Source organism: Meriones unguiculatus, chromosome 7 (assembly GCF_030254825.1).
Source record: "Meriones unguiculatus strain TT.TT164.6M chromosome 7, Bangor_MerUng_6.1, whole genome shotgun sequence".
NCBI classification, from domain to species: Eukaryota; Metazoa; Chordata; class Mammalia; order Rodentia; family Muridae; genus Meriones; species Meriones unguiculatus.
The window spans coordinates 50,912,744-50,926,143 of NC_083355.1; positions in this window are offsets into that span (position 1 = coordinate 50,912,744).

The window sequence follows — 13,400 nt, forward strand, 5'->3', positions numbered from 1 at the left end:
CTGAAAAGTGTTATCTCGCAATGTACAGCAGAGAAAGAAGTTTCCATCGAAAGAACAGAAACACAAAGCACAACTTTGTAAACTAATTTATATATGTGTCGCCTGTTCAACTATTATAACAGGAAAACTGAAAAGTGATATAACCCTAACCCTAACCCTAAAACCTAACCCTAACCCTAACCCCTAACCCTAACCCTAACCCTAACCCTAACCCTACCCTAACCCTAACCCTTACCCTACCCTAACACTAACCCTAACCCTAACCCTAACCCTAACCCTAACCCTAACCCTAACCCTAACTTGTTCCTAACAGGAACAGGAACAAGTTTCCAACAAAAGAACATAAAGGCCAAGCACTACATTGTAAACTGAATCACATGTGTGTCTCTCGCTCAAGTAGCAATACAGGAAAACTGAAAAGTGATATATTGCACTGTACATCAAAGGAACAAGTTACCCACGAAAGAACAGAAAAGGAAAGCACTACTTTTAAACGGAATCACATGTGTGTCGCTCGGCCAATTAGGAATACAGGAAAACTGAAAAGTGATATATCGCACTGTACAGCTAGGAAAAGGTTTCCAAAGAAAGAACAGAATAGCAAAGCACTACTTTGTAAACTAATTCACATACGTGTCGCCTGTTCAATTATTATAACAGGAAAACTGAACAGTAATAAAACGCACTGTACAGCACAGGAACAAGTTTCAAATGAAAGAACAGAAAAGCAAAGCACTAATTTGTAAACTAAATCACATGTGTGTCGCTCGTTCCATTAGGAATACAGGAAAACTGAAAAGTGTTATATCGCACTGTACAGCACAAGAACAAGTTTCCGATGAAATAACAGAAAAGCAAAGCACTACTTTTAAACGGAATCACATGTGTGTCGCTCGGCCAATTAGGAATACAGGAAAACTGAAAAGTGATATATCGCACTGTACAGCTAGGAAAAGGTTTCCAAAGAAAGAACAGAAAAGCAAAGCACTACTTTGTAAACTAATTCACATACGTGTCGCCTGTTCAATTATTATAACAGGAAAACTGAACAGTAATAAAACGCACTGTACAGCACAGGAACAAGTTTCAAATCACAGAACATAAAAGGAAAGCACTAATTTGTAAACTAAATCACATGTGTGTCGCTCATTCCATTAGGAATACAGGAAAACTGAAAAGTGATATATCGCACTGTACAGCTAGGAAAACGTTTACAAAGAAAGAACAGAAAAGCAAAGCACTACTTTGTAAACTAATTCACATACGTGTCGCCTGGTCAATTATTATATCCGGAAAACTGAAAAGTGATCTAAGACGGTGTACAGCACAGGAACAAGTTTTTAAGGAAAGAACAGAAAAGCAAAGCACTACTTTGTAAACTAAATCACATACGTATCGCCCATTCAATTATTATAACAGGAAACCTGAAAACTGACATATCACACTGTACAGCACAGAAACAAGTTTCCAACAAAAGAACAGAAACGCAAAACACTACTTTGTAAACTAAATCACATGTGTGTCGCTCGCTCAATTAGGAATACAGGAAAACTGAGAAGTGATATATCGCACTGTACAGCTCAGGAACAAGTTTCCAAAGAAAGAACAGAAAAGCAAAGCACTACTTTGTAAACTAATTCACATACGTGTCGCCTGTTCAATTATTATAACAGGAAAACTGAAAAGTAATAAAACGCACTGTACATCACAGGAACAAGTTTCCAACGAAAGAACAGAAAAGCAAAGCACTACTTTTAAACGGAATCACATGTGTGTCGCTCGGCCAATTAGGAATACAGGAAAACTGAAAAGTGATATATCGCACTGTACAGCTAGGAAAACGTTTCCAAAGAAAGAACAGAAAAGCAAAGCACTACTTTGTAAACTAATTCACATATGTGTCGCCTGGTCAATTATAATAACCGGAAACCTGAAAAGTGATCTAAGACGGTGTACAGCACAGGAACAAGTTTTTAAGGAAAGAACAGAAAAGCAAAGCTCTACTTTGTAAACTAATTCACATACGTGTCGCCTGTTCAATTATTATAACAGGAAAACTGAAAAGTGATATAACGCACTGTACAGCACAGGAACAAGTTTCAAATGAAAGAACAGAAAAGCAAAGCACTAATTTGTAAACTAAATCACATGTGTGTCGCTCGTTCCATTAGGAATACAGGCAAACTGAAAAGTGTTATATCGCACTGTACAGCACAAGAACAAGTTTCCGATGAAATAACAGAAAAGCAAAGCACTACTTTGAAACGGAATCACATGTGTGTCGCTCGCGCAATTAGGAATACAGGAAAACTGAAAAGTGTTATCTCGCAATGTACAGCAGAGAAACAAGTTTCCATCGAAAGAACAGAAACACAAAGCACAACTTTGTAAACTAATTTATATATGTGTTGCCTGTTCAACTATTATAACAGGAAAACTGAAAATTGATATAACCCTAACCCTAACCCTAAAACCTAACCCTAACCCTAACCCCTAACCCTAACCCTAACCCTAACCCTAACCCTACCCTAACCCTAACCCTAAACCTAACCCTACCCTAACACTAACCCTAACCCTAACCCTAACCCTAACCCTAACCCTAACCCTAACTTGTTCCTAACAGGAACAGGAACAAGTTTCCAACAAAAGAACATAAAGGCCAAGCACTACATTGTAAACTGAATCACATGTGTGTCTCTCGCTCAAGTAGCAATACAGGAAAACTGAAAAGTGATATATTGCACTGTACATCACAGGAACAAGTTTCCAACGAAAGAACAGAAAAGGAAAGCACTACTTTTAAACGGAATCACATGTGTGTCGCTCGGCCAATTAGGAATACAGGAAAACTGAAAAGTGATATATCGCACTGTACAGCTAGGAAAACGTTTCCAAAGAAAGAACAGAAAAGCAAAGCACTACTTTGTAAACTAATTCACATACGTGTCGCCTGTTCAATTATTATAACAGGAAAACTGAACAGTAATAAAACGCACTGTACAGCACAGGAACAAGTTTCAAATGAAAGAACAGAAAAGCAAAGCACTAATTTGTAAACTAAATCACATGTGTGTCGCTCGTTCCATTAGGTATACAGGAAAACTGAAAAGTGTTATATCGCACTGTACAGCACAAGAACAAGTTTCCGACGAAATAACAGAAAAGCAAAGCACTACTTTTAAACGGAATCACATGTGTGTCCCTCGAACAATTTGGAATACAGGAAAACTGAAAAGTGTTATCTCGCAATGTACAGCAGAGAAACAAGTTTCCATCGAAAGAACAGAAACACAAACCACAACTTTGTAAACTAATTTATATATGTGTCGCCTGTTCAACTATTATAACAGGAAAACTGAAAAGTGATATAACCCTAACCATAACCCTAACCCTAAAACCTAACCCTAACCCTACTCTAACCCTAACCCTAACACTAACCCTAAAACCTAACCCTAACCCTAACCCTAACCCCTAACCGTAACCCTAACCCTAACCCTAACCCTACCCTAACCCTAACCCTAACCCTAACCCTAACCCTACCCTAACCCTAACCCTAACACTAACCCTAACCCTAACCCTAACCCTAACCCTAACTTGTTCCTGACAGGAAAAAGTTTCCAAGGAAAGAACATAAAGGCCAAGCACTACATTGTAAACTGAATCACATGTGTGTCTCTCGCTCAAGTAGCAATACAGGAAAACTGAAAAGTGATATATTGCACTGTACATCACAGGAACAAGTTTCCAACGAAAGAACAGAAAAGAAAAGCACTACTTTTAAACGGAATCACATGTGTGTCGCTCGGCCAATTAGGAATACAGGAAAACTGAAAAGTGATATATCGCACTGTACAGCTAGGAAAACGTTTCCAAAGAAAGAACAGAAAAGCAAAGCACTACTTTGTAAACTAATTCACATATGTGTCGCCTGGTCAATTATTATAACGGGAAAACTGAAAAGTGATCTAAGACGGTGTACAAACAGGAACAAGTTTTTAAGGAAAGAACAGAAAAGCAAAGCACTACTTTGTAAACTAATTCACATACGTGTCGCCTGTTCAATTATTATAACAGGAAAACTGAAAAGTGATATAACGCACTGTACAGCACAGGAACAAGTTTCAAATGAAAGAACAGAAAAGCAAAGCACTAATTTGTAAACTAAATCACATGTGTGTCGCTCGTTCCATTAGGAATACAGGAAAACTGAAAAGTGTTATATCGCACTGTACAGCACAAGAACAAGTTTCCGAAGAAATAACAGAAAAGCAAAGCACTACTTTTAAACGGAATCACATGTGTGTCGCTCGCGCAATTAGGAATACAGGAAAACTGAAAAGTGTTATCTCGCAATGTACAGCAGAGAAACAAGTTTCCATCGAAAGAACAGAAACACAAAGCACAACTTTGTAAACTAATTTATATATGTGTCGCCTGTTCAACTATTATAACAGGAAAACTGAAAAGTGATATAACCCTAACCCTAACCCTAACCCCTAACCCTAAGCCTAACCCTAACCCTAACCCTACCCTAACCCTAACCCTAACCCTAACCCTACCCTAACACTAACCCTAACCCTAACCCTAACCCTAACCCTAACCCTAACCCTAACCCTAACTTGTTCCTAACAGGAACAGGAACAAGTTTCCAACAAAAGAACATAAAGGCCAAGCACTACATTGTAAACTGAATCACATGTGTGTCTCTCGCTCAAGTAGCAATACAGGAAAACTGAAAAGTGATATATTGCACTGTACATCACAGGAACAAGTTTCCAACGAAAGAACAGAAAAGAAAAGCACTACTTTTAAACGGAATCACATGTGTGTCGCTCGGCCAATAAGGAATACAGGAAAACTGAAAAGTGATATATCGCACTGTACAGCTAGGAAAAGGTTTCCAAAGAAAGAACAGAATAGCAAAGCACTACTTTGTAAACTATTTCACATACGTGTCGCCTGTTCAATTATTATAACACGAAAACTGAAAAGTGATTTAACGCACTGTACAGCACAGGAACAAGTTTCAAATGAAAGAACAGAAAAGCAAAGCACTAATTTGTAAACTAAATCACATGTGTGTCGCTCGTTCCATTAGGAATACAGGAAAAGTGAAAAGTGTTATATCGCACTGTACAGCACAAGAACAAGTTTCCGACGAAATAACAGAAAAGCAAAGCACTACTTTTAAACGGAATCACATGTGTGTCGCTCGCGCAATTAGGAATACAGGAAAACTGAAAAGTGTTATCTCGCAATGTACAGCAGAGAAACAAGTTTCCATCGAAAGAACAGAAACACAAAGCACAACTTTGTAAACTAATTTATATATGTGTCGCCTGTTCAACTATTATAACAGGAAAACTGAAAAGTGATATAACCCTAACCCTAACCCTAAAACCTAACCCTAACCCTAACCCCTAACCCTAACCCTAACCCGAACCCTAACCCTACACTAACCCTAACCCTAAACCTAACCCTGCCCTAACACTAACCCTAACCCTAACCCTAACCCTAACCCTAACCCTAACCCTAACCCTAACTTGTTCCTAACAGGAACAGGAACAAGTTTCCAACAAAAGAACATAAAGGCCAAGCACTACATTGTAAACTGAATCACATGTGTGTCTCTCGCTCAAGTAGCAATACAGGAAAACTGAAAAGTGATATATTGCACTGTACATCACAGGAACAAGTTTCCAACGAAAGAACAGAAAAGGAAAGCACTACTTTTAAACGGAGTCACATGTGTGTCGCTCGGCCAATTAGGAATACAGGAAAACTGAAAAGTGATATATCGCACTGTACAGCTAGGAAAAGGTTTCCAAAGAAAGAACAGAATAGCAAAGCACTACTTTGTAAACTAATTCACATACGTGTCGCCTGTTCAATTATTATAACAGGAAAACTGAACAGTAATAAAACGCACTGTACAGCACAGGAACAAGTTTCAAATGAAAGAACAGAAAAGCAAAGCACTAATTTGTAAACTAAATCACATGTGTGTCGCTCGTTCCATTAGGAATACAGGAAAACTGAAAAGTGTTATATCGCACTGTACAGCACAAGAACAAGTTTCCGATGAAATAACAGAAAAGCAAAGCACTACTTTTAAACGGAATCACATGTGTGTCGCTCGGCCAATTAGGAATACAGGAAAACTGAAAAGTGATATATCGCACTGTACAGCTAGGAAAAGGTTTCCAAGGAAAGAACAGAAAAGCAAAGCACTACTTTGTAAACTAATTCACATACGTGTCGCCTGTTCAATTATTATAACAGGAAAACTGAACAGTAATAAAACGCACTGTACAGCACAGGAACAAGTTTCAAATGACAGAACATAAAAGGAAAGCACTAATTTGTAAACTAAATCACATGTGTGTCGCTCATTCCATTAGGAATTCAGGAAAACTGAAAAGGGATATATCGCACTGTACTGCTAGGAAAACGTTTACAAAGAAAGAACAGAAAAGCAAAGCACTACTTTGTAAACTAATTCACATACGTGTCGCCTGGTCAATTATTATATCCGGAAAACTGAAAAGTGATCTAAGACGGTGTACAGCACAGGAACAAGTTTTTAAGGAAAGAACAGAAAAGCAAAGCACTACTTTGTAAACTAAATCACATACGTGTCGCCTGTTCAATTATTATAACAGGAAACCTGAAAACTGACATATCACACTGTACAGCACAGAAACAAGTTTCCAACAAAAGAACAGAAACGCAAAGCACAACTTTGTAAACTAATTTATATATGTGTCGCCTGTTCAACTATTATAACAGGAAAACTGAAAAGTGATATAACCCTAACCCTAACCCTAACACCTAACCCTAACCCTAACCCTAACCCCTAACCCTAACCCTAACCCTAACCCTACCCTAACCCTAACCCTAACCCTACCCTAACCCTAACCCTAACCCTAACCCTAACTTGTTCCTAACAGGAACAGAAACAAGTTTCCAACAAAAGAACATAAAGGCCAAGCACTACATTGTAAACTGAATAACATGTGTGTCTCTCGCTCAAGTAGGAATACAGGAAAACTGAAAAGTGATATATTGCACTGTACATCACAGGAACATGTTTCCAACAAAAGAACAGAAAAGCAAAGCACTACTTTTAAACAGAATCACATGTGTGTCGCTCATTCCATTAGGAATACAGGAAAACTGAAAAGTGATATATCGCACTGTACAGCACAAGAACAAGTTTCCGACGAAATAACAGAAAAGCAAAGCACTACTTTTAAACGGAATCACATGTGTGTCCCTCGAACAATTTGGAATACAGGAAAACTGAAAAGTGTTATCTCGCAATGTACAGCAGAGAAACAAGTTTCCATCGAAAGAACAGAAACACAAAGCAAAACTTTGTAAACTAATTTATATATGTGTCGCCTGTTCAACTATTATAACAGGAAAACTGAAAAGTGATATAACCCTACCATAACCCTAACCCTAAAACCTAACCCTAACCCTACTCTAATCCTAACCCTAACACTAACCCTAAAACCTAACCCTAACCCTAACCCTAACCCCTAACCATAACCCAAACCCTAACCCTAACCCTACCCTAACCCTAACCCTAACCCTAACCCTACCCTAACCCTAACCCTAACCCTAACCCTAACCCTAACCCTAACCCTAACCCTAACTTGTTCCTAACAGGAACAAGTTTCCAACGAAAGAACATAAAGGCCAAGCACTACATTGTAAACTGAATCACATGTGTGTCTCTCGCTCAAGTAGCAATACAGGAAAACTGAAAAGTGATATATTGCACTGTACATCACAGGAACAAGTTTCCAACGAAAGAACAGAAAAGGAAAGCACTACTTTTAAACGGAATCACATGTGTGTCGCTCGGCCAATTAGGAATACAGGAAAACTGAAAAGTGATATATCGCACTGTACAGCTAGGAAAACGTTTCCAAAGAAAGAACAGAAAAGCAAAGCACTACTTTGTAAACTAATTCACATATGTGTCGCCTGGTCAATTATTATAACCGGAAAACTGAAAAGTGATCTAAAACGGTGTACAGCACAGGAACAAGTTTTTAAGGAAAGAACAGAAAAGCGAAGCACTACTTTGTAAACTAATTCACATACGTGTCGCCTGTTCAATTATTATAACAGGAAAACTGAAAAGTGATATAACGCACTGTACAGCACAGGAACAAGTTTCAAATGAAAGAACAGAAAAGCAAAGCACTACTTTTAAATGGAATCACATGTGTGTCGCTCGTTCCATTAGGAATACAGGAAAACTGAAAAGTGATATATCGCACTGTACAGCACAAGAACAAGTTTCCGACGAAATAACAGAAACGCAAAGCACTACTTTTAAACGGAATCACATGTGTGTCCCTCGAACAATTTGGAATACAGGAAAACTGAAAAGTGTTATCTCGCAATGTACAGCAGAGAAACAAGTTTCCATCGAAAGAACAGAAACACAAAGCACAACTTTGTAAACTAATTTATGTATGTGTCGCCTGTTCAACTATTATAACAGGAAAACTGAAAATTGATATAACCCTAACCATAACCCTAACCCTAAAACCTAACCCTAACCCTACTCTAATCCTAACCCTAACACTAACCCTAAAACCTAACCCTAACCCTAACCCTAACCCCTAACCGTAACCCTAACCCTAACCCTAACCCCACCCTAACCCTAAACCTAACCCTAACCCTACCCTAACCCTAACCCTACACTAACCCTAACCCTAACCCCTAACCGTAACCGTAACCCTAACCCTAACCCTACCCTAACCCTAACCCTAACCCTAACCCTACCCTAACCCTAACCCTAAACCTAACCCTACCCTAACACTAACCCTAACCCTAACCCTAACCCTAACCCTAACTCTAACCCTAACTTGTTCCTAACAGGAACAGGAACAAGTTTCCAACAAAAGAACATAAAGGCCAAGCACTACATTGTAAACTGAATCACATGTGTGTCTCTCGCTCAAGTAGCAATACAGGAAAACTGAAAAGTGATATATTGCACTGTACATCACAGGAACAAGTTTCCAACGAAAGAACAGAAAAGGAAAGCACTACTTTTAAACGGAATCACATGTGTGTCGCTCGGCCAATTAGGAATACAGGAAAACTGAAAAGTGATATATCGCACTGTACAGCCTGGAAAAGGTTTCCAAAGAAAGAACAGAATAGCAAAGCACTACTTTGTAAACTAATTCACATACGTGTCGCCTGTTCAATTATTATAACAGGAAAACTGAACAGTAATAAAACGCACTGTACAGCACAGGAACAAGTTTCAAATGAAAGAACAGAAAAGCAAAGCACTAATTTGTAAACTAAATCACATGTGTGTCGCTCGTTCCATTAGGAATACAGGAAAACTGAAAAGTGTTATATCGCACTGTACAGCACAAGAACAAGTTTCCGATGAAATAACAGAAAAGCAAAGCACTACTTTTAAACGGAATCACATGTGTGTCGCTCGGCCAATTAGGAATACAGGAAAACTGAAAAGTGATATATCGCACTGTACAGCTAGGAAAACGTTTACAAAGAAAGAACAGAAAAGCAAAGCACTACTTTGTAAACTAATTCACATACGTGTTGCCTGGTCAATTATTATATCCGGAAAACTGAAAAGTGATCTAAGACGGTGTACAGCACAGGAACAAGTTTTTAAGGAAAGAACAGAAAAGCAAAGCACTACTTTGTAAACTAAATCACATACGTATCGCCCATTCAATTATTATAACAGGAAACCTGAAAACTGAAATATCACACTGTACAGCACAGAAACAAGTTTCCAACAAAAGAACAGAAACGCAAAACACTACTTTGTAAACTAAATCACATGTGTTTCGCTCGCTCAATTAGGAATACAGGAAAACTGAGAAGTGATATATCGCACTGCACAGCTCAGGAACAAGTTTCCAATGAAAGAACAGAAAAGCAAAGCACTACTTTGTAAACTAATTCACATACGTGTCGCCTGTTCAATTATTATAACAGGAAAACTGAAAAGTAATAAAACGCACTGTACAGCACAGGAACAAGTTTCAAATGAAAGAACAGAAAAGCAAAGCACTAATTTGTAAACTAAATCACATGTGTGTCGCTCGTTCCATTAGGAATACAGGAAAAGTGAAATGTGTTATATCGCACTGTACAGCACAAGAACAAGTTTCCGACGAAATAACAGAAAAGCAAAGCACTACTTTTAAACGGAATCACATGTGTGTCGCTCGCGCAATTAGGAATATAGGTAAACTGAAAAGTGTTATCTCGCAATGTACAGCAGAGAAACAAGTTTCCATCGAAAGAACAGAAATACAAAGCACAACTTTGTAAACTGATTTATATATGTGTCGCCTGTTCAACTATTATAACAGGAAAACTGAAAAGTGATATAACCCTAACCATAACCCTAACCCTAAAACCTAACCCTAACCCTACTCTAACCCTAACCCTAACACTAACCCTAAAACCTAACCCTAACCCTAACCCTAACCCCTAACCGTAACCCTAACCCTAACCCTAACCCTACCCTAACCCTAACCCTAACCCTAACCCTACCCTAACCCTAACCCTAACCCTAACCCTAACCCTAACCCTAACCCTAACTTGTTCCTAACAGGAACAGGAACAAGTTTCCAACAAAAGAACATAAAGGCCAAGCACTACATTGTAAACTGAATAACATGTGTGTCTCTCGCTCAAGTAGGAATACAGGAAAACTGAAAAGTGATATATTGCACTGTACATCAAAGGAACAAGTTTCCAACGAAAGAACAGAAAAGCAAAGCACTACTTTTAAACGGAATCACATGTGTGTCGCTCGTTCCATTAGGAATACAGGAAAACTGAAAAGTGATATATCGCACTGTACAGCACAAGAACAAGTTTCCGACGAAATAACAGAAAAGCAAAGCACTACTTTTAAACGGAATCACATGTGTGTCCCTCGAACAATTTGGAATACAGGAAAACTGAAAAGTGTTATCTCGCAATGTACAGCAGAGAAACAAGTTTCCATCGAAAGAACAGAAACACAAAGCACAACTTTGTAAACTAATTTATATATGTGTCGCCTGTTCAACTATTATAACAGGAAAACTGAAAAGTGATATAACCCTAACCATAACCCTAACCCTAAAACCTAACCCTAACCCTACTCTAACCCTAACCCTAACACTAACCCTAAAACCAAACCCTAACCCTAACCCTACCACTAACCCCTAACCGTAACCCTAACCCTAACCCTAACCCTACCCTAACCCTAACCCTAACCCTAACCCTACCCTAACCCTAACCCTAACCCTAACCCTAACCCTAACCCTAACCCTAACTTGTTCGTAACAGGAACAAGTTTCCAACGAAAGAACATAAAGGCCAAGCACTACATTGTAAACTGAATCACATGTGTGTCTCTCGCTCAAGTAGGAATACAGGAAAACTGAAAAGTGTGATATATTGCACTGTACATCACAGGAACAAGTTTCCAACGAAAGAACAGAATTCAAAGCACTACTTTTAAACGGAATCACATGTGTGTCGCTCGGCCAATTAGGAATACAGGAAAACTGAAAAGTGATATATCGCACTGTACAGCTAGGAAAATGTTTCCAACGAAAGAACAGAATAGCAAAGCACTACTTTGTAAACTAATTCACATACGTGTCGCCTGTTCAATTATTATAACAGGAAAACTGAAAAGTGATATAACGCACTGTACAGCACAGGAACAAGTTTCAAATGAAAGAACAGAAAAGCAAAGCACTAATTTGTAAACTAAATAACATGTGTGTCGCTCGTTCCATTAAGAATACAGGAAAACTGAAAAGTGTTATATCGCACTGTACAGCACAAGAACAAGTTTCCGATGAAATAACAGAAAAGCAAAGCACTACTTTTAAACGGAATCACATGTGTGTCGCTCGTGCAATTAGGAATACAGGAAAACTGAAAAGTGTTATCTCGCAATGTACAGCAGAGAAACAAGTTTCCATCGAAAGAACAGAAACACAAAGCACAACTTCGTAAACTAATTTATATATGTGTCACCTGTTCAACTATTATAACAGGAAAACTGAAAAGTGATATAACCCTAACCCTAACCCTAAAACCTAATCCTAACCCTAACCCCTAACCCTAACCCTAACCCTAACCCTAACCCTACCCTAACCCTAACCCTAACCCTTACCCTACCCTAACCCTAACCCTAACCCTAACCCTAACCCTAACCCTAACCCTAACCCTAACCCTAACTTGTTCCTAACAGGAACAGGAACAAGTTTCCAACAAAAGAACATAAAGGCCAAGCACTACATTGTAAACTGAATCACATGTGTGTCTCTCGCTCAAGTAGCAATACAGGAAAACTGAAAAGTGATATATTGCACTGTACATCACAGGAACAAGTTTCCAACGAAAGAACAGAAAAGGAAATCACTACTTTTAAACGGAATCACATGTGTGTCGCTTGGCCAATTAGGAATACAGGAAAACTGAAAAGTGATATATCGCACTGTACAGCTAGGAAAAGGTTTCCAAAGAAAGAACAGAAAAGCAAAGCACTACTTTGTAAACTAATTCACATACGTGTCGCCTGTTCAATTATTATAACAGGAAAACTGAAAAGTAATAAAACGCACTGTACAGCACAGGAACAAGTTTCAAATGAAAGAACAGAAAAGCAAAGCACTAATTTGTAAACTAAATCACATGTGTGTCGCTCGTTCCATTAGGAATACAGGAAAACTGAAAAGTGATATATCGCACTGTACAGCACAAGAACAAGTTTCCGACGAAATAACAGAAAAGCAAAGCACTACTTTTAAACGGAATCACATGTGTGTCCCTCGAACAATTTGGAATACAGGAAAACTGAAAAGTGTTATCTCGCAATGTACAGCAGAGAAACAAGTTTCCATCGAAAGAACAGAAACACAAAGCACAACTTTGTAAACTAATTTATATATGTGTCGCCTGTTCAACTATTATAACAGGAAAACTGAAAAGTGATATAACCCTAACCATAACCCTAACCCTAAAACCTAACCCTAACCCTACTCTAACCCTAACCCTAACACTAACCCTAAAACCTAACCCTAACCCTAACCCTAACGCCTAACCGTAACCCTAACCCTAACCCTAACCCTACCCTAACCCTAACCCTAACCCTAACCCTAACCCTAACCCTACCCTAACCCTAACCCTAACCCTAACCCTAACCCTAACCCTAACTTGTTCCTAACAGGAACAGGAACAAGTTTCCAACAAAAGAACATAAAGGCCAAGCACTACATTGTAAACTGAATAACATGTGTGTCTCTCGCTCAAGTAGGAATACAGGAAAACTGAAAAGTGATATATTGCACTGTACATCACAGGAACAAGTTTCC